The sequence below is a fragment of the Crotalus tigris genome, unplaced genomic scaffold (genome assembly GCF_016545835.1).
Source record: "Crotalus tigris isolate CLP2741 ecotype Arizona unplaced genomic scaffold, ASM1654583v1 scf7180000018265.1456218, whole genome shotgun sequence".
Taxonomy (NCBI): Eukaryota; Metazoa; Chordata; class Lepidosauria; order Squamata; family Viperidae; genus Crotalus; species Crotalus tigris.
In genome coordinates, this window is record NW_024096912.1 from 1424544 (window position 1) to 1436233 (window position 11690).

Genomic DNA, 11690 nt, shown 5'->3' on the forward strand with positions numbered 1-11690 from the left:
GCAATTTGCCACTGGGGGTATTTTTTTTGCTATTGAAACTAGTATTTTCATGGATACAAAAAGTTTAATGCTGCTCATGTAAAAATATACAATCTACAATAATTAACAGTAAACATTTTTTAAAAAGAGTTTTATTAAGAGGCAATAAACTGACTTTCTGTATTAAAGTAAATTATGTTATAAAAAAGCAACAGATTGTTGCTTAAGCATTTTTGTTGCCATCATTAATCTAGTCTTATGTGCAAATTAAAATGTAAACATTATATTTACAAATTTAAGACATTGTCATGAGATGGATACAAAGACACATTTTGTGCTTAATGTGAATAATTTATTATCAGTGGGGTATTTAAAAAAAATGCTTAACACAATTTCTTTCAGTTGATGTTTAAAACATATGAAATTCGCATTCACAACAGACAGTGTGAATAACTCTAGAACTTAAGTTTCATTTGCTTTGTTCATAAGGTAGCACTAAAAAGACACAACAAAGCCAATAAGAAGTTCAACCATAAAAGAAATTTCAGTGCTCCCTAAGGATATAGTCTGACTTGATTTAATTGTATGGAAATGAGATTTATTTTACTGTATTATTATTATTCTTCCCAGAGTCTGTGAGTATAAGATTAGTAAACTAACATATTTTATTAATAGTATACAGTCTAGGAAAAAGTACTGGTTTAAAGGATACCAAAAACATAACCATAAAAGACAGATTAGAAACAAAAATTAAAATAAACAAGAAAAATGTAAGAAAACACCTGTCTGATTTTGACAGATATAAACCACAGGGACCTGATGAATTACATCCCAAAGTTCTGAAGGAGCTGGAAGATGTTATCTCAGAACCATAGCACCATATCTTAATGGTACTCTACACGGAGAGAAGTAAGCAGTGGGGTACTTAGGCCCATTATTCTTAGGCCCATTATTCTTCAATATCTTCATAAATGACTTAGATGAGGAAATAGAAGGAGAACTCATAAAATTTGCAGATGATACTAAGCTGACAGGAATAGCCAACACCCCAGAAGACAAGCTCAGGAATCAAAAAGATCTTGACAGAGTTGAATAATGGGCCCTAGCAAACAAAATTAAATTTAATGTGGAGAAAGGCAAAGTTTTACACTTAGGTAGGAAAAACCAAAGGTACAAATATAGATTAGGCTCAAAAAAAGTAACTGTGAGAGGGACCCTGGAGTCCTAATGGACAATCACTTAAATATGAGCCAGCAATATACAGCAGCAGTCAAAAAAAGCTAATCAAAATCAAAATCAAAATCACATGAAGTATTAGTACTTGTTTATAAAACTGCTTTGGTTAATTTAAGATGCAGAGTTAAAGCCTGTGTTCCACCACAATTATAACCAAATCCACATTAAATTAGTGCCCACTGCAAACCAGCAAATCTAGTTCTCTGAGTTATTCCATTGCATCTTAACTTGAACTATCTACAGAAATTACACAGATTAAAAACAAAGCAAAAATAATAACAGTTTCCTAAGAAATATAAATTGACAGAACTTTCTAATCACCATAGTTTGTAAACACTGTACTCAGATTAGCAATTTCTATAATCAGGATATACATGGATTAATTTACAATTTGTTTATATTCAGTGATTCCAAAACTGATTCTAGACACCAATAGAGATTTTCCACTGGGTTCCTTGGTTTAACAAATAGAACAGATAAACCTCTCTATAATCTATATACAGGTAACAAGCCAAACTTAGAAAAGTGCTAAAATATATGATAGGGAAGCTGGAATGGTGAAATTGTTATGTCCTGGGCCTGCTGAATGACTCAGCAGGCTCAGGAGGCTGCAGAAGGTTTGGGCAGACCATGTGATTATCTGGGATCAGACAGCCTGTCTCCAGCCTTGTGAGCATGTGCAAGGTGGGAGACTAGCCTTGCATTGATAGGCTGATGCTGTCCCTGAAAAGGGAGTATAAAAGGGGCAGCGCCATTTTGTTTGCTGTTCTGTTCTGTTTGTAATCTCAATAAAGAAGTTGTGTTTTGTTACTCCTGCCTCACTTCGATGTCTCTGATTCTAAAACAGAACAGAAATAGTTAAGCAAAGCACTCTCTGGAATTTAATAACTTGCCTTCGATTTCGGTATGGCTAGTTCAGGACTAGGGTGATACGTTACCAGTGTTCCAGTATCTAAGGGGTGTCAACTTTCAAAAGAACTTGAAAGTTTGTTGCAGCTATCTTTATTTCATTTTTGGTTGCCACAGCAATGGGAGGGGGGAGATGCATTCTTTTAGTTTAGACATAACAATAACTGTTTTGTGGGAACCAAGATCAAGCTACCTAAGTTTGGCAGGCTGAGGCTTCTGTTAGAAAGCCCTCCAAAGTAGATAATTGGGGATTGTGATTTATGACATATTGCAGGGGTGGAAGTTCAACTTGTGACTTTGTAACATGGGGGGGGGACTTTCAGTTTTAGTTTCACCTTTGTTTGTGCTGATACTATATAGCTATTAAATGTTTTCTTTGGGGAAAGCAAATGCCTCAGAGTTCTTATTTCTACTGGTCTCATCTATCGGAACCATGACAAGGGGTTTGTCAGAAAGAAGAGAGAGGTCAACCTATTCTCCAAAATATCTGAAGGCAGGACAAGAAGCAATGAATGCAAACTAATCAAGGAGAGAACCAACCTAAAACTAAGAATAAATTTCCTGATAGTTAGACTAATTAATCAGTGGAACAACTTGCCTCCAGAAGTTATAGGTGCTCCAAAACTGGAGCTTTTTAAGAAGATATTGGACAACCATTTGCCTGAAATGGTATAGGGTTTTCTGCTTGAACAAGGGGGTGGACTAGAAGATCTCCAAATTCCCTTCCAACTCTGTTATTCTGTTCTGTTCTAATTTCTACTCTTGGAAGAAAATTAGGACTTATATAGATATTATAGCTATGAAGCAGTATCTATACACAGATAGTCCTCAATTTATGACTGGTCAATTAGTGACTGTTCAAACTCAACAGAATCTTCATAAAAGCTATTTATGTACCATTTTTGAAGTTATAGTAGCCACACACACTGTCATGGTCACAAGATTGCATTTTGGCCTCTTGGAAATCAGCTGACATTTAAGGCCATTTGAACCATCCGGTCACGTGACCATGATTTGTGATGTTTTTTTTTGTTTTTTTTTTTTTTTGTAAACTGGCATTTACTTCTAGTTTTGAGCAAAAAATACCCTTTGGGGAAAATTGATTTAGACCCATGGTGGCGAACCTATGGCATGCATGCTACAGGTGGCAAGCAGAGCCCTCTCTGTGGGCACACACGCCCTCACCCCAGTCCTAGGCCTTCAACTGGATTTTATAAAACCTTTTCGCTTTAGGCCTCTGCCACCATGTGCAAAAAAAAAGAGATTCAATCAATCAATGAATTTCAACTTCTCACGGGGGGGGAAAAAAGATCTCGCAAAGTTGGAATTGATTGATTGAACTTTTTAGTTCTACCCAGTCTGCCGCTACCACCATAGTCCACCCAATGGGTCATGTCCACCCAATGGGCCATGTCCACCCAATTGGCCACAGCCAGTCAATTGACCACACCCATCCGGCACCCGACTACATAAGTGGGTTTTGGGCATTCGGTCTCTAAAAGATTTGCCATCACTGATTTAGACCATCACAAAAAAGAGCAAAAAAATAGATCTGGTCACATAATACCTCAACTTCTACCCACAATATCTGACAATTCCAAGCTCAATTATGGTTGTAAGTCAAGGGCTACCTATATACAGAATTGTATTCCTCCTTTTCCTCCTCCCCCAAGTTATCTTTGTGCCAACCAGGTCAATTTCAGTCCCATATCTAGGCCAAAAATCAAATTGAGATGAAGTTTGAAGTCCAGAGCCAAAAATTCATCACTTGTTCCAACTTCTTGTGCAAAAGTTCATGTCTGATCTTAGACAACAATCAAATAGTAAAAGAATTTAAAATATCTTATTGAATATATATCACCTTGTTCATTCTAAAAAAAAATACTCTTACAACTTTTATCTCCCTGTTCATGTGAAAAAATGAAATTGGAAGCCTTTGTTGATTTGAACAGTATAGTATGAGACAGAAAGAATTCTTCAAATATTAAAATAAGTTTAAGGCACAAATGGATAACAATGTACATACATACTTGGCTTAAAATACTTAATTAAAAAAATTAATGTTTATTGAATATTGATTATTTACAATCAGTATTTTATCTCCCTATTGAAAATAATGATAATGTTTAGATAAAAGCAGAAAATCAAGACATTTTGAAAATGTAAACACTGAAAACAGTATTCAGCATTTTTAAAGATGTGTCTTCCTGCTATTATGCATTTAATTAGATCTAATGTCTTTTATATTAAATAGCAAAAACTTTGGAGTTTATTTTCGCATCCTGTAATGACTTCCTTAGTATTAAATATTTGTGAACCACAGCTGAAAAGAGAACAGGTCAGAAAGTATTTTTCTTATTCAATAATGCCAATAAGCTATAAATGTTTTAAAGATGGCAAGCGTTTCTGTACATCTAGTTGAACTTTATTTTCCTTCCTACTGTATTGTGTGAAACTATATATTGACTTTATTGAGCGCCATTGGTGCTTCCAAACGTTTGAAATTCACCACAGCTTTCAATGGATAACACACCACAGTTATATTATCTGGAAAATCTTTCTGCACAAAACAGTTTTCACTTCAAATATATAAATATTTGGCATGCACACAGCTTAGGTATGAAAAGTTAAGAGCAAGCCAAAGAATTTCCTTGAGTTTTATTCTCAATCCCTTCACCATCACCAACTACTCTGTTTCCTGGTTTTCATCATGTGACATACCCAATTCACTTTTGAAAAATTGCTTATTCTTTTTATATTTGCAAGTTTTCAGGTTCCCAGAAAACCTAATTTATAACATGAAGGAGGTTGCAGTTTTCTGGCACAAGCAATTGTGCAGATGTTATTCCTTAAGGAACACTATCTTGATTGCCTTTGTGAATAATGGCTCAGAGCTGGCTGGCATAGTGCCAAGAGTTCTTTCATAGCTGAATGTATAAAACTACTCTCCTACTGAAAGAAGACCCCCAGTAGGATAATATATTATTACGCATGATTCAAATTACAGGATCTGCAGAGGGGAACTAGTGGCTGAATAAGGATAAGCGCACATGGAATACTGATGATGGCATGATGGAATCTATCACGCATTGAAAGAGCCATCATTTGTTTTTTTTATTTAAATCCTGTATATCTTCTTTTTCTCATAAGGTTCTGTATAGGTGATTGTATAAATAAATACTGTAAATCAATCATTTTACATATCCAAATGATTTCTGCCACATTTGTATTTCAAAATAAAGCTGTGCTTCTTGCCAAGCATTGCAATCCATGAGCTCTAATTTAATAAAATAGTGTGGAATTATTCTCCTATCTGATCCAGTTACAGCTGGATATATTGTATTTGTAGAACAAAAGTTGCTTTGTTTTTAATGGAAATTTCTGTATTCCACATCATTGTTTAAGTCTCTTGCACAACAAATTACTATACCCACAAAGAACTAAATCCACATGTTTGACACATCGTTGGTTTCTCAAGCATTTTCCTTTTTAAAGAAGTCTTGTTCAAGAAACTATGCATGAAAAAGGAAGGGAAAGAAATAAAGCATTGAGTATATTTTTCTATTTGCTATAAAAAACTCATTCAAGGAGACAGCTATTATTTGGGATATTAATATGCAAGTGTTAAACACACATAGCCAACTAGAGTCTATCTCTCCCTTGCTCAAAATAGCCCCAAGCCAGTTCTCTTCTTAACTTCTTTTCACACACACACACACACACACACACACACACTTGTATTCAGTTATTCTAGCAAAAAGGATGCTAATCAGATGCATTGTGCTGGAGTAGGAGGAGTGAGAATAAAATTTGTTCAGAAATGGTCTCAGTTCTATTCATTAATAAAGTGACATCTTGACTGAAAAGTGGCAGAAAATGAAACAGCACTGAACTTGGTTTAGATGTGGCAGATGCTGCTAAGAGAAAGCACAGCATGTAAGGGTGTGTGCGCCACAAGAGAAGTCTGAAAGGAAAGAAATGTTTAAGTGCAGTTGTACGAAGATACAGAGATTGTCTGCGGCAGCACTCGCGTTACCTTGCATTACCTCCAAAGCCTTGAAAATATTACAATGCAAGATGAAGCAGAGTGGGAGGGTAATAAACTGCACATAAAATCAGATGCTCATTTCATTATATACAAAAAAAGCCATTATTATAAAAAGAAAGAAACGCTCTCTGTGGAAAAAAATAAATGCATAGTACCCACGTTATCAGCACCTCCCTCCTGAGACAACAGTTTTCACAAAATCCCAGAGCATCTGGGAAAATGAAGCCACCATTTTGCATAGTGATTCAAATTATGCTGGTAGAATAGTTAATTGAGCGACCTAATCTCAGGGAGGGAAAAGGGGAGGAAAAGATACATTAAATAAACTTCATTACTCTATGATGTAAATGAGTTTCTCACCAATGATGTCACTGATTGGCTGAGATGTGGAGCTGGTTTTGAAGAGTGCAGCATGGCCGGATTGGCTGCTAGCTCTTCTAGTGACTGCCTGCTTGGGCAGTTCTTGAACCAGACACTTTTCTCCCACTCTTGTTGTCGTACGAAGGAAATCTTGTTCATCCCAGCTGTGTCTCCATAGTAGTGGCACCCTAAGAGATTCTCCCTCCTGCTTCCCACAGCTCATCTGTAAGGCGGTCGCTGCTGTGAAATACCAGCCTTTGGCACAGAGCCCAGACTACGTTGTTAGATCTGTCTATAATACAGAAAAGACATTTTTTTAAATAGCAGTTTGTTCACCAAATTACTTTCACGGACTGATTAATAATGCCCCAATTGGAAATGGTTTGTGTACTTTGAAATTATGTCACACATAAACTTTCTAAAATACACGAGACAACCTACAGTATAAGAGAGCAGCATGAGCTTGCATAGAAATCACAAAAAAGCAAGCAGGCATGATGCCTCTTTGTTTACCTTGATTATAGAATTCTTCATTTTGTTCTAAGGACTGTGACTGATTTCTTGGCAGAGACCCAACCATTTTGATTATGACTGTTGTTACTTTACAAAAAAAGAAAATCGGGGGAAAAAGTTAAATCAGCACCATTCTCCTATTTGCATCAATGTGGGTATTTTTTTTTCTCTCCCTCTATTCAAGACAGGGGATTCTCAATTAGTATTCTGTTTCAGTGTGTCACCAAAAGAAGGAAATGATTTCCAAACCACCCCTGCAAATAAATAAATAAATCTGAAAGGCAGGAGAAGGAGGGAGAACCCTACAGCGTTTACATCTGAGCTGTCTGAGGGAGGAGGGAGGGAAGAAAGAGAGAGAGAACGAGAGAGAGAGAGAGAGAGAGAGAGAGAGAGAGAGAGAGAGAAAGAGAGAGAGAGAGAGAGGGAGGGAGGGAGGGAGGGAGGAGGAGGAGGAGGAGGAGGAGGAGAATGCAGTGATATTAACTTTGCCAGACAATAGAGTACCTAGAGGTTTTCCTCCAGACAAGTCTTTTATAACCACTGAGTATTATATGCTACAGACAGTGGCCAATCAGAAAGCTCCTTTCTACAGCAGTGACACAATAGGTGCAACTGGCCATTCTGTCCTCCTAGTAGCCTGACAGCAGTTCAGGTTCATTTGCGGTGCATGGGAATCTGGGTCCCCCTTTAATATTTCAATCTAAAATGCTACCACCATCAGCATCTCCTTTTGTTTTTAATGCAATTATATCAGTCTAATTACTGCGCATGAGCAGCAGCACTACTGATCAGAAAATGGCAAATTGGAATTGTGTCATACAAATGTGCCCAAATTCCCCTGATTATTTAATTAATAAAATGGATTGGTTGCTGATGCTCTACCCACATACCAATTCACTAGCCCCTTTTCTTTTCTGGCTTCCACACCTGGATTAATTACATTTAGGTATAATTTTGGTTTTTCAATCATATTTATTTTGCCAATCTTTCTTTCTTTTTCTTTCCTATCCCTTCCCCCATTTTGAGTTATTCTTGGTCATAGAAGAAATGAAAGCCAGTGAGGTTTCACATCAGCAAAAATATAGATGGGAAAGAAAATTCCATTTCAGTCCTCAACTGGATCTTGGAAATAAATCTGCAGATTTAAGAAAATATTACTACCGGCAACAAACTTACATTAAACACCTTATGTGCTTGATAATTAACTGCCTCCGTAATAGCAGCCTGTGAAACCACTCATGTAACCAAAAGATTAAATCATCACTTTTTACATATTAGTTCAATGTAATTGCTTTTGTTCAAGACAGAAAAAGGGTGGGAAGAAAAGTTGTAATACTAATTTTTGTTTTATTCATAGGATTTACATATTCATGAAGAGAATAGCCATTATGATCACTGATGGAACAAAATGAACAGAAAGGGCAAGATTCTCCAGCATTTACATTATTAGCATAGCCACACATACAGATCTAGAAAGAAAATAGTACACCATAAGGAGAAATTAATTTTCTTTTGTTTAAAATATCAAAATTGTTAAACACAAGAGAAAATGGCATTACTATTAATCACCCTTGCCATATTAAGTAATGGCATTACTATTACTATTAATCACCCTTGCCATAATAAGAACGTGTTTAGACCCTTTTTCCCTATTCCTTTGTCATAACCAATCCCATCATTCCAGAATAACAGATTAACATTTTCTTTTCTGCTTCATTTTAGAGACCATTTTAAATGGTTTTTCCAGTCAAATCCTGTCATTGTATCTTGAGTTAATTTCACAGCATGAATTGTTGCCAACTCATTTCAAAGAATGCCAATTCTTTGATAATTTAAGCATTTAGAAAATAACCTAAATTACATTTCAATTCTCTGTCAAGACATACAATTCATCCTGTGTATTGTGTCTCACAAGCAGAATTCTTGATTTTTGTATAATTTATACAAAAAGAAGGTACAATAGTCATGTTTTTATTTCAATCATTCTATATCAATGATATAATTACTCAAATTACAGTTCAATGAAACAATTAAAAGTATAACTAAAATGCATATTAATCCAAATACTGAATACACAAAAGAAAGCTAAGTCAATGTGTATAGCAAAAATTGGAAATACTATTCTAATTAGTTGTTTCCCAAGTGATTAGAACCATTTTAATGGCTTTCCAAAAATCATAACAAGATTTGTGAGGCTATAGCAAGCATGCCTTTTCTTTTTTGCTTTCTATAATAAAAACACTGTCATTACCCCAAGTAATAGCAAAGCAGCCCAGCAACATCTATCTTAATATTGAGTAGACTACCCCAGTGGGAACCATACTTCATCATGACATAGCTTAATTCCTACAAAGGTATGTGTACATAGGAGTATATTCTATTTTGCTATACTGAGCCCTTAATAATACCCAACTAAATGGAGGACATAGGTCAAATAAAGGAACCCAGAAATAACCCAGAAATAATTTTATATGGGATTGTACAAATTACTCAAAAGTCACAATGGAGTTTGAAAACTTTGCGGCCTCCCCCCCTACAGTTGTTCCAGAAGGCACTGAAAACTTGATTATCCTCCCAGGACCTGCAGAAGGATGATTGTCAGCTCCCATAAGATTTGGTTCTGTTTGTCATAGTTCCCCTTCCTCTCTGGATGTTTCTCTTTGTTCTATTGTTTATTGTTTTAGCTTTTATAAAGATCCAGTGGGAGTTGAACTGTTTTAAAAACTAAGTAAAAATAAATTTTAAAATGGGGGTGATTGGGTTATTAACAAATGAAGTAGGATGCTTAGTCCTTAAAACAAATAAGATACTTCATTTGCTCTTTAAAAACTTCCCTCATATCCCACACTGCAAAAAGGGATGACAAGTTGACTTCTCTAACTTTGGAGAATCCTGCAAGAATGATTCTGACAAGTCACATGCAACTTTTGTACTTAACTTTTTTGCATCTTTATTCACAGAAATAAAGGTTCAGACACATTGCTCTATGATAGAAAAAGAAAAATCCATTCTTTCTCTTCGAGGGAATGCCAGAGTTGACATTTGGTCAACTCTGATACCCAAATGCTTGAATTAATATACATCCTTGGTAATATAATCTCGCTAGAAACCAGAAAAAACTATTTATGAAGTTTAATATTTCCAGGGTATTGCTTCTAATAAACATTTATCTAACATTTATTTTATTTATGCAGAAAATATGAGCATTACCTAGACACTCACATTTTAGTTGATCTTTCGCATTCAAAATACATTATTTCTATTCTACTATTCTATGTATAAAATTTTGAGGAGCAAGCAGTTGTACTGTTTCATTTCATCTGTAATCAATAACCACATTCTATATTACTGTATATGTAAAACTAGTCATAGATATGAACCCAGTGACAAAGCCCCAAATGCAATAAATACCATGTAGTCAAATATTACAGTAAATTATAAATCCAAACTGCTGAAGAAGTAACTTCAAACTCTAAATACCAACTACCTTAAAAGGTTTATGAATAGTTAGTAAGGAGAGGAGCACAACAGCACTTCTCCTGTCCCATTAAAGACACAGTGCTGCTGAAGCTAAATTTAGTTACATATGAGCAATAATTCAACCATTAATTGAGCAAAATGTTAGATGTCAACCAATTTCAATCTGTCTTCAGATAAGGAACTCAGAGCTGGTATTTTAGGACAAATTTATACCTAACCCATAGTTAAAATATCAGTGTTAAGTGCATGCTCCTTTGCTATACTGTTTGACTTATTTGAAACTTTATAGACAACAGTAAACCTTTACAGTCAAGTATCAGTCAAACGGAAGTTACCCTATTGAATTACTAAAAGTGAGCAGCAGTAAGATATTGGTATACATTTAATGATATTGTCTCATACTGGATCTATTTTTCATCCCAATTTATCTCACAGAGTGCTCATTATGGGAAACATCTGACAAAAGCATTGCTATATAAATTGCTTTGAGTCTTGGATATCTTTAAGTACATTGTTAAAACAAATGAAAATGTCAGTCAGAAAACTAAATAATAAACAAAAAACAGTTATACATTGTAAAAATCCTTGACAGGAATAAATATTTTTTTTAATTAGCAAGTGATAAAAATTAAGCTGATTAATTTTTAAAGGAGAATAATCCTCTAGTATTACCCAGCTGTAGCCATTTGTACAGGTGGGCATAGAGGTAGACCTTGCTTATTGATCTTGTTCAACAATTATTTGAAGTTACAACAGTGCTAAAAAAATAACTTTAAAACCAATACCCACATTTAGGACTTTTGTAACAATGTCAGTCATGTGATAGCCTTTGCAGTCAGTGCTTGACCTGTAGTTTTTTCTTTTCCCCTAGGGCCTAGGCCAGGCAAAGTGGACAGATTGGAGGTGAAGGAATTACGAAGGAGTAAACAGCTCCTGTTTGTGTAGCATGCTTGGTGTTGCCAGTCACCATATTCTTTTTAATCTGGTGTCTTATTCTCTTGTAATCCTTTTCTCTTCAAAGAAAGTAAATTAAAACAATAATCCCCCTTTTGGTATTTATTTCACCACTGGGGTGAGCATGCTAAAGAGCATCAATATGGTCAGGAGGCAAACAAAAGCTGAAAGTATGAAATTGATTAGTTGTGTCAGTTTAGAGCCAACTATC